At 30.3% G+C, this 9,504-nt stretch overlaps 1 protein-coding gene and 1 pseudogene across 2 annotated transcripts in view; one reads left to right on the top strand and one right to left on the bottom strand.

The window, feature by feature from the left end:
• GRID2 (glutamate ionotropic receptor delta type subunit 2) overlaps positions 1 to 9,504 on the top strand; it is a 1,302,586-nt gene that overhangs the window by 591,927 nt on the left and 701,155 nt on the right. The window lies entirely within an intron of this gene.
• Positions 4,556 to 4,674, bottom strand: LOC111737361 (annotated as a pseudogene).

Here is a 9,504-nt window from a genome sequence, read left to right as displayed (position 1 = left end):
TTTTACCTTTAGTTTTGCTGGCATTCCTTGTTAATTCTTCTGAACTACTTCTCTCTAGTTTAGAAGATATTAGTAAGAATTATCAAGATCCTGTCAACTAACCTGTCCACATTATTTTGTGGGAGAGGGGATGGTGGCTAGACAGAAAGCCAAGACATTAGTTGCCACTTTTGATATTTGTGGTAGAGGGTTATTCACTTTGTTTGTTTGACAGTAATTTACACTGTTTTTATTTTTAGTTATTTCACATTTATGTCATTAGCTATTAAGGATTGTATAATAGATGAATCCAGTTTCATTCTACCATTTTTACACACAGAATATTTATTCACTGAATATTTATATGAATCTTGACAAGAAATTTTTCTTTGAAAGGGATATATGTGTGTATGTGTATGCAGATATACACATGTGCACATACATATACATGCTATTTTTGTGGGTTTTTTAGCACTTAAAGTTTCACTGTTTTATAATACACTTTTTCAATATACTTGACTATTTTTTTCAAGTGTCTTAAAGGGCACATAAGGTTGTATTATGTTCCAAGCAAACAAAAAAATGAGCAAAAGAAAAAAAGAAGGAGCTTTGGGACTGCAAGCTGGTTGACTTTTTTTTTTTCCTTTTTCTTTTTCCTGAAGTTAATTGTATGGTATTTCTGTAACTGAACACATATTGTTATCCGACAGAAAGAGAAGCATGAGAATTCTTACCTGCTTGTTTTGTCATTCTGGTTTCTAAGTCAGATCTCCTAACTCTACTTTTATTGTACAAATTAATGCTTTATATACACCACGAACAGTACCAAAGTAGGTTCCCTTTACTCCATCCCTAAATGAGATAGGAGCTATAGATGTCATGCATTAAAATAGTTACCTGGAAACTTCATTAACTCTGAAATTTTGTCATATTGAATTATTTTTCTGAAAAAAAGAGAGTGCCACATGTAAGTGTGCTTGAAATAAGAAAAGATCGGGAGTAATAGTTCTCTAGAGCAGCTTTTATCATCACTCTTAATTCCATTTTTTTCTTTCCTTTTTAGATGAAGTAAACAAATTGGAACACCACTTACTTTTAACTTTTTCTTTGTCTTCTCTTCCTTTGTCTCTCCTTCAATCCAGAGAGGCATAAATGTGTTTTTAGTCAAAACTATGTATTTACATACAATATTGTCTAACATCATCTCCACGCTATATACCTAAGAGATCTCTGTTTATATTTTGATTATCCACACAAAAGTGCACAGCATGAAAATATCTAAAAATATAATGTGTCTATTTAGGCCTAGGACAACTTGGTTGAGGTCCACCGTACATTTGGTGGCTTATCGCCATATTGTGATCTACGATTTGTGTCCTCCAGAGCTTGAATTTGTAATTATCTCAGTATCAAATTAACTAGTAAGCCAAGATAACTGGAGTCTTGGATACTTATGATGAAAAAAGCAAAAATACTATAGTGATAAAAATCCTATGTTTTTGAAATATCTAAAAATACTAGTTATGCTAGTACATAAAAATAACATGAAAGCTGCCTTGAAATATCTGGATTCATTGATTTGCTTACCAAAAATTATTTTTATTGTGAAGATATAAAAACTTATTCTGAAGATATGGGAAAGTTATACTTAAGCCAGACTATACGTAAGTATTTGTGCATATGTGATTTTTATATATTTATATATAACAAAAAATGTATATGTCTCATTATCAATGAGCAAAAGATTGAAATAATTAGATAGAAGTTAGAAGTGAAAGAAGCTCCTTTAATATTCTGACCGCTTTGCTGCAATTCAAATGGAAAATTTCATACATAATTGCTTACCTGGAAGGATTGATATAAGGATTACTATTTATATGACAGAAACATTTGTAAATCACCTTGACCTTCTCGAAGAAAGGTTGTAGTGATTAGAAAATAACATTTGCTTTTCTTTTAATCTGGTCTGAGATCAGATGGTCTTTCACAATGGTAGAGGAAGTAGCATAATGAAAAGAAGTCAAATATATAGGCGGATGGTCTTGAGATGGTATGGATGATCATGAAAAGAGTTTTATAGCCTTCTTTTATTTGTTGAGATTTTTTAAAAAATCTGTATTTATTATGGATAACTTTGTTTGTTGACACCATATGCTAGTACTATGTAAACACAAGATGTCTACATATTTAGTTAATAGTCTACTCACTGAACTTCTCAGTGAATTAAAAGATTTAAAATAAGTCAGCATACATCATCCATATGTTGCACATATTTATATTTTCATCAAGGGTGATAAAAAATGTAAGGGTTTTGACTCGCCATGTGGAGATATATGTGTATATATATTATAATATCTGTGTGTCACATATTAAAGACTTTCTGCTTGTCTTCAATGTTTTTTAGTATATATGTATATAGTCTCTTTATTATTAATACAAATTCAAACTTTATGGCTGCCTAACAGGTAGGATATGCTACATGTTCTACCTATTAAATCTGTATTGGCACAAAAAAGATACTAGCTACTTTGATTACTTCTTAATCATTCTTAATCATAAATTATTTAACTCATCTGATTTCAGTATTCAAAAGTGAGAGATAAACACTTTGTAATCATGTATTTCAATAAACATTATTTAAGGGATAATTATGAGCCAGCACTTTATAAAGTATATGGTGGTAGGACTAGGGAAAAGGAATGAAAGGGAAAGACAAGAGATGATAAAATATTGACAAATATTGATTCAGCTCTCCAGAAGATCACATTCCATGGTGAAGACTGAATCCAGGGTAAATAATTGTAAAACAATATATATCATAATAAAAATATGCATATGTAAAGTGTTTGGGCACTTTGTGGAAAAAAGGAAGATAATTCTGCTTATGTATCAATTGAAAGGCATATGGAGAGATGGCTTTTCTACATGCCAGATTTAAATGGGTATTCTAAGCAGTGAGAAATGTTCAAATAATAATACAAATAACGAATAATACAAAGTTACTGGAAGGAGAAAGAAAATAGTTAAGTAGGGTAGGAAGTAGACCTCAAAGAACCAGCATGGTAAATTGAAGCCATTGTATGAATAATTATTACATCAAGACAATGCAGGCCCTCATAGACCTCATGAAGTAAATAAACTCCTGAAGACATAGGTGAAGCCATGCTTATAGACACTTATCTGCCTTATTCCTAAAAGATTTTCAGGTTTTGCTCCAGATTTTTAAGGGTATCTGAAACCATTAAAAGATTATGACTACTGATAGTAGACCAAAGATGGATCTCTGAGGTAGACTAAGTAGATCCAGAGGGAGGAAAACAAAGGGGTAGAACAATCTTGAGAAAGTAATGTTTTAGAAGGCAAAACAACAGAAGAGCTAGAAAAAAACAGCATAGGAATTAAGTGGACAGATATCAGAGCAAGACTGTGTGAACACAAATCCTGATCTTACCAGTAGCTAAGATTTGGTTAATTAACCCTTTTTATAATCATTTGCTACATTTATTTATAATCCAAATAGAAATAGAAACCTATTTCATAGGATAGTAATGAACATCAAATGGTTTTATATGACTTAATTGGTTAGAAAAGGGCCCAATGCAACAGAAGTGCTTTTTCAGTGAAAATTATGAATGAGAATCTTCCCTGGGGATTTATATATGTTATTTAATCTTCACAGCAAACTATCAGTTAGATATTAGGAATCTCGTCATGCAGTAAAGAACCCATCATTAAAACTAAGTGAATGCACAGTTCTCTTTGGCTCCTAAGCTCAAGCTCCTTCAACTACACTACATGGTTATGACAGAATAGAAAAAGAGAAGGTTTTGGACATCTATAGGCTTGCTGAATTCTATAAAAGAAGAATACTGAAATGTGGAGAGCTATTAGATTAAAGTTTCTTATTGGAGGACATAAGATCACAAAAAAATAACATTTTCAAAATAATGAACTTAAACTTTTACAGTTAAACTCTAAAATCCATGTACTTTACTTACCTACTCCAGTGCTCTACTCCTCTGTCTAACTGCCAATCTGAGCAGTTGGAATTGGGAGGCTGGTTTAACATCTTTGAATATTCTGGGATGTACAGATGTCTGAAGAAAGAGAAATGGAAAAAACGACTGAACCATAAAGATAGGAGCAAGTGAAAAATGGGGAGGAGCTAGAATCCAAACAGAAGACAGAAATTAGCAGAAGATTCTAGAAAGAAACTGGCTTAGAGGCAGGAAAAGAAAAGAAAAATGAAGACAAATGCTAACTAAATTAGATGCCAAGTTACCGCGGCATTAAAATTAAGCTACTATAGTCATAGCTATCTTATTTATTCATTCATTCATTCATTCATTCATTCATTCATTTATTTATTTATTTTGAAGGTGAGGCAACCCTTGGTTGACTTCACAGATTGCAAGTTACCGTGGCATTAAAATTAAGCTACTATAGTCATAGCTAGCTTATTTATTTATTTATTTATTTAATTTATTTCTTTCTTTTTAAGGTGAGGCAACCCTTGGTTGACTTCACAGATTGCAAGGACCTTGTCAGCTTACAATCTCTTATTTTTTATTTTTTATGCCTAAGGCACCTGGTCTTCCTAGGTGGTCTCCCATCCAAGTACTAACCAATCCCGACTCTGCTTAGTTTCCAAGATCAAATGGGATCGGGCTTGTTCAGGGTGGCATGGCCATAGACTACACTTATTTTTAAAATAGAATAAGTAATCACATCATTAGATTTGAAATTTAATCTGTTTCTTTAAAAGTTAATATTCATGAGCGACTTCAATTGCCTTTAAAAAAAATATCCCCTTTTCTTCAATGCTGTTTCTGTATGATTTCATTGTAGAGAAAAGATGAAAATATGTTGCAGATCTGCCTAAAAATACCTAATTGTTAAGGATAAAGACTGAAAGTTAGAAATTATTAAATTTGGAAATTTCATCAAGAATCTTTCATTCTCTTAAATATCTTATATCTTTTTGAAATTGCTACTACATTTCAAATATAATATTGTGCATACCATGGGGATATTTGAAGATATTTGGACACACCAAGAATATGAATGTTATGACATAAATTACTTAATAATTTACTCATAAAAATTTGTAACTATGTTAAATTAATTTTTCTATAGAAAAATTAAATACAGTTTTAGGTTTTAAATAATCAATTTAGTGTATATAGTTGAGAATGTGGCTTTTTAAAAAATAAGCAGATACTTTACTTATTAGGCTACCCTATATTTGCATACGCAGTTGATTGGAACATGAAAAATTAGCTTTTTGTGCTGCTGTATTCAAGAAAAAGTCTTATAAAAAAAGAATATTGATCAAATGTAAACTTTTTTTTCCTACCCTCTGTTCTTCACTTAAGGACTAAAATTCTAGTTTTCATTCATTACTTGAAAGAGAAAAGAATTTTAAAACATAATCATTCACTATATTAGCTTAACTAAGGATTCCAAAGATTATACTGCTTTTAATATAAAATAATAGAAAATGTTATAATCTCTTTTATATACATACTTTTTTTCTCATAATATGTTTATTTTCTTTTGTTAATAAGCAGCAAACTAAATGTCATCTTTGGACACTTCTGTTTTCTTGATTAATAAAAAGAAGAAAGTAATGAGTATTAAATCTTTCCTTTTCTTTTTGTTTTTAATAAAACATAACTGAAAAACAGAACATCTAAATATCAGTCAGTAGAAAAACAAAAACTATCCTTTCGCCAAGAGGTTTTCCTTTTTTTATTTCAATTCAGTGCTTCCTGTGGCTTTAGTTTACTGTGTGAAGCCGTGAAAGGCTTCTGTAAAATATACATTCTTAATCAGGGTCTGACCTAGAATATTTCAAGATCAACAATTAAAACAGCCTTTTTCATCTAAAGTCTCAGGTTCCTCTATGGCACATTTAGTGTGAAAGGGATTTTGCAAACCTACATGAAGAAGGTGTTATCTTAGTAAGGGAAATTATTTTAGCACAATGCTAGGAGACTTCAAAATAAATAGCATTTGATATTCTCTGATACTTTCTGTAGCATAGTGCCTAACTTCAGTGTTATGCAGGGACTAATTAGTTAATTGGCCAATTATCTATATGATACTTTATTCCAGGTTTGCCTGTAGTTTTTACTGTAACGGTATTATTGCTCATTTTTTCTTTATCCTGCGTAGAAATAGAAAGAAAATGAAGTTAGTAAAAGTCAGCTCGTTTGGCTCTGAGTTTTGTGAGAGAAAATGTTGACACTGGATTAAAGCGGAGTTGTTATTTATTTTGAATTGTTATCTATCCATCACTAGTTTTCACTAATGAAAAGTTAGCTGTGGTTTACCCATCAACAGATCAATTCCATTTTAAGAGCAATTTATAAAGCTTGGAGACAATCATGAATATAAAATCGTACAATTCGTTAGGTCTTAACAATGTACAACCAAAATTAACTAATCAAAATCTAATTTCACCACTGGCCAAAAAGAAAGTAGGTTAAGATTGCCAGATCATTTTTGTTAGATTAAGCTCCTGCCTTCTTGTTATTTTTGGTTCCCTATCTTGTGTCTGTCACAATGATATAATATCAAGGGAAAGCTAAAAATTCTAGTAAAGTGTAGGAGAGCAGTGCTATAAAGATGCTGAGATGAAGGAAGGACAAATTCCAACTCTGTACAAAATTTGCATGAAAAGTGAAAAATCTAGACCAAGTTTCCTAAAATCCCATCCCTAAAGGAGAAAATGCATATTAATTTTGTTTTGTTTCTTAATATGTGAGCTATCCAGCTCAGGGAAGTTAAGTTCATATTTATTAATATCAGAGAATGTGGAGACAGTACTGTGGTGTCCATCATGAAATTCCTTATACTGATCAGTGTCTTCCAGACTGAGTTCCAATGTGTATTCTTAAGAATCTACTGGTCTCCATGAGATTTTACTTTTAAATTATTGAAGTTTGTACACACATCCATATATACACAAACATATTTACATACTGGAAGAACTGGGTCACCATTTTATAGCTAGTACCTACATTTGCTTCTGTGTTAACCGCAAGTAATGAGTAAGTGTATTTGGTATTTGTCAGTTTGAGTTTCTCAAACCGGCATCTAAGACCATATTCTTGGAATGTGAGTTTTCGAATTTAAAAGCGCTGGCATGGATGATTTTTAATTAACCAGTTGCTGCCATCAGTTCTGTGATGGTATCAAGACCTGGATAAACTGCTGAACATAAAACAGAATGAAAATAATCTGCATTTGGATTATCATCATATTCTCCATGTCCAAATCCCTATGCTTGTATAATACATAGTCTTTAAAATAGCTTAAAAGGGCTGGGCACACACAGTCTAGCTAGACTCAACCTGTTTTTCCCACCCTCACTCACAGCACAGCTGTCTCTTACTTCTTGGGCAGGAATACAAACCCAAAGCTTGACATGATTCTCGCAAATGGTTCCATTCCCTTTAACCTCCTTTCCTGTTCTTATCTAGAGATAGTCTATTTTTAAATATAAAATCCAAAATTTGTTAATTGTTTCCAGAGAGACATTAAAAGGTAGTAAATTATGAATAGTGCAAGGTATGTAGTTAGGTGCATAAATTGAGGAGTCTGATTGCATGTGTTCAGAATCTTTGTTCTATGATTTGCAAGTATGTGACATTGGACCTGATACTTGGCTTCTTTGTGCCACAATTCACAATCCATAAAACAGGGATGAAAATAGTACCTACCTATGTGTACTTTTGATAAATTCACAAACCATTTTTTAAAATACATTATTAAATATTAATCGTATTTAATATGTACAAGTAATTTAATATGAAACAAAATTTTCTTAAGGTGATATTTGGGTGCAATGTCATATTATAATTGTGACCATATCTTCATGATAAAAGTAATGATATGAGGTTACCCAGGCTAAATGACTAGTTTTCACTAATATTCTCATGACATTTTTCTTTCCAAGCCTAACAGATGACTTTTATTTATTTTTTATTAACCATAAAACGAAATCCTGAAATATACAAAGGAATACTCCTGTTTGCATAAATATATTAATTAACAACACCATTTAATTTCAAGATTATTAAAAGTTCTCATGCATATGCCATTGTAGCAAATGGATTTTCATTACTGAAAAGGAGAAAACTAATAAATGGTGAAGAACTTAGTTTTGTATAATTTTGCTGATCATGGATAGTCAAAGACTAAACTATCGAATGTGGGTTTAAAATAAAGTTATATTTATTAATACCAAAGAAAATTATAATTACATGGCAGCCACCTTTAACATTCAGAGAAAATCTTACAAAACATAAAGATTGTAATAATATTTTTGTTATACATCATATTTCTATGTATTGTTTATTTTTTAAAATAAAAATTTAAAAGAAAATAAATCATGAATAATCCTGTCATTAAATATAGCCCATTGTTAATTAATATTTGAGGTATTTTTATAGTCTTTTATATTTTCTGTTTTACACATAAAAACATGAAATTCTGAAAAATAAAATTTATTTGTGATGACCAGATAATTATTTTATAAGTTTCTTATACAATGTTTACATACATTACAAAAATATTCATTGAAAAACTTGCAGAGGCATATCTAAAACTACTTTGCTGGACAATGGAAAAATCAATATCTTAAAAGAGAATTTTAATTCAAATTTAAAGAACATGTTATTTAAAACATCACAATGTTAATAGGATTATTTAACAACATATTTCTATGATGATGATAGATATTTGACATGTATGAAAGGACTCAACTTACTTTTGATAGCCATTTGCAAAAGAGAAAAGAATTAGAAAACTTTTTTTCATAATAAGCAAAAACTTCTTAAAAGTTTGTGTCTTCAACTCTGGAGAAAGATATTTTATTTATAGAAATTTTGGAATTGAGAATTTAAATTTGTAAAAAGGAAATATATAAAATGTCCAATTAAATAGATGTCATTCAAGTATTTTCTTTGGCTACATGGTTTTTATACAATAGAAGAATAAGTCTACTGACATTTTACATAGCATTGTTTTATCCCCTTCTGTTTTTCTCTGGGAGACAGATTTTGTTTCTGAAAGTACCAAATCAATAAGATAACAATAAGGGCTCAAAGTTAAACTATTGGCTCAGACTGTCAAATAGTCAATTAAATTAATGCAATAATATAAGAGTGAGATATTTATCATCAGAAAAATAAAGCAACCTGCTGATGATGATTTTCACCATATGAGACTATCTTTTGAATGTTTCTTATCCAGTAATTGTTTAAGTTTTTCCCTTAAGTAATTTATAATTAATTAAATAATTAATTAGAAATTAAGATAGAAGTTAACAGATTTAAATGAGTATATTTCTTTATTTTGAGTGAAGCACAATCTTTTGAGCTTGTCATTAAAACACTATTTCTTAAAAGAGATGAAAATATAATTTTTCATATATATGTATGCTTATATATTTTTAAAAAGGAGATGAAAGAAAATTATCAGTCAGTATTTGCTAAACCTTTTCTGTAAAAGATAGGA

The sequence above is a fragment of the Pteropus vampyrus genome, unplaced genomic scaffold, assembly GCF_000151845.1.
Source record: "Pteropus vampyrus isolate Shadow unplaced genomic scaffold, Pvam_2.0 Scaffold25, whole genome shotgun sequence".
In the NCBI taxonomy this organism is placed as follows: Eukaryota; Metazoa; Chordata; class Mammalia; order Chiroptera; family Pteropodidae; genus Pteropus; species Pteropus vampyrus.
This window is presented reverse-complemented; position numbering and strand designations above follow the sequence as displayed.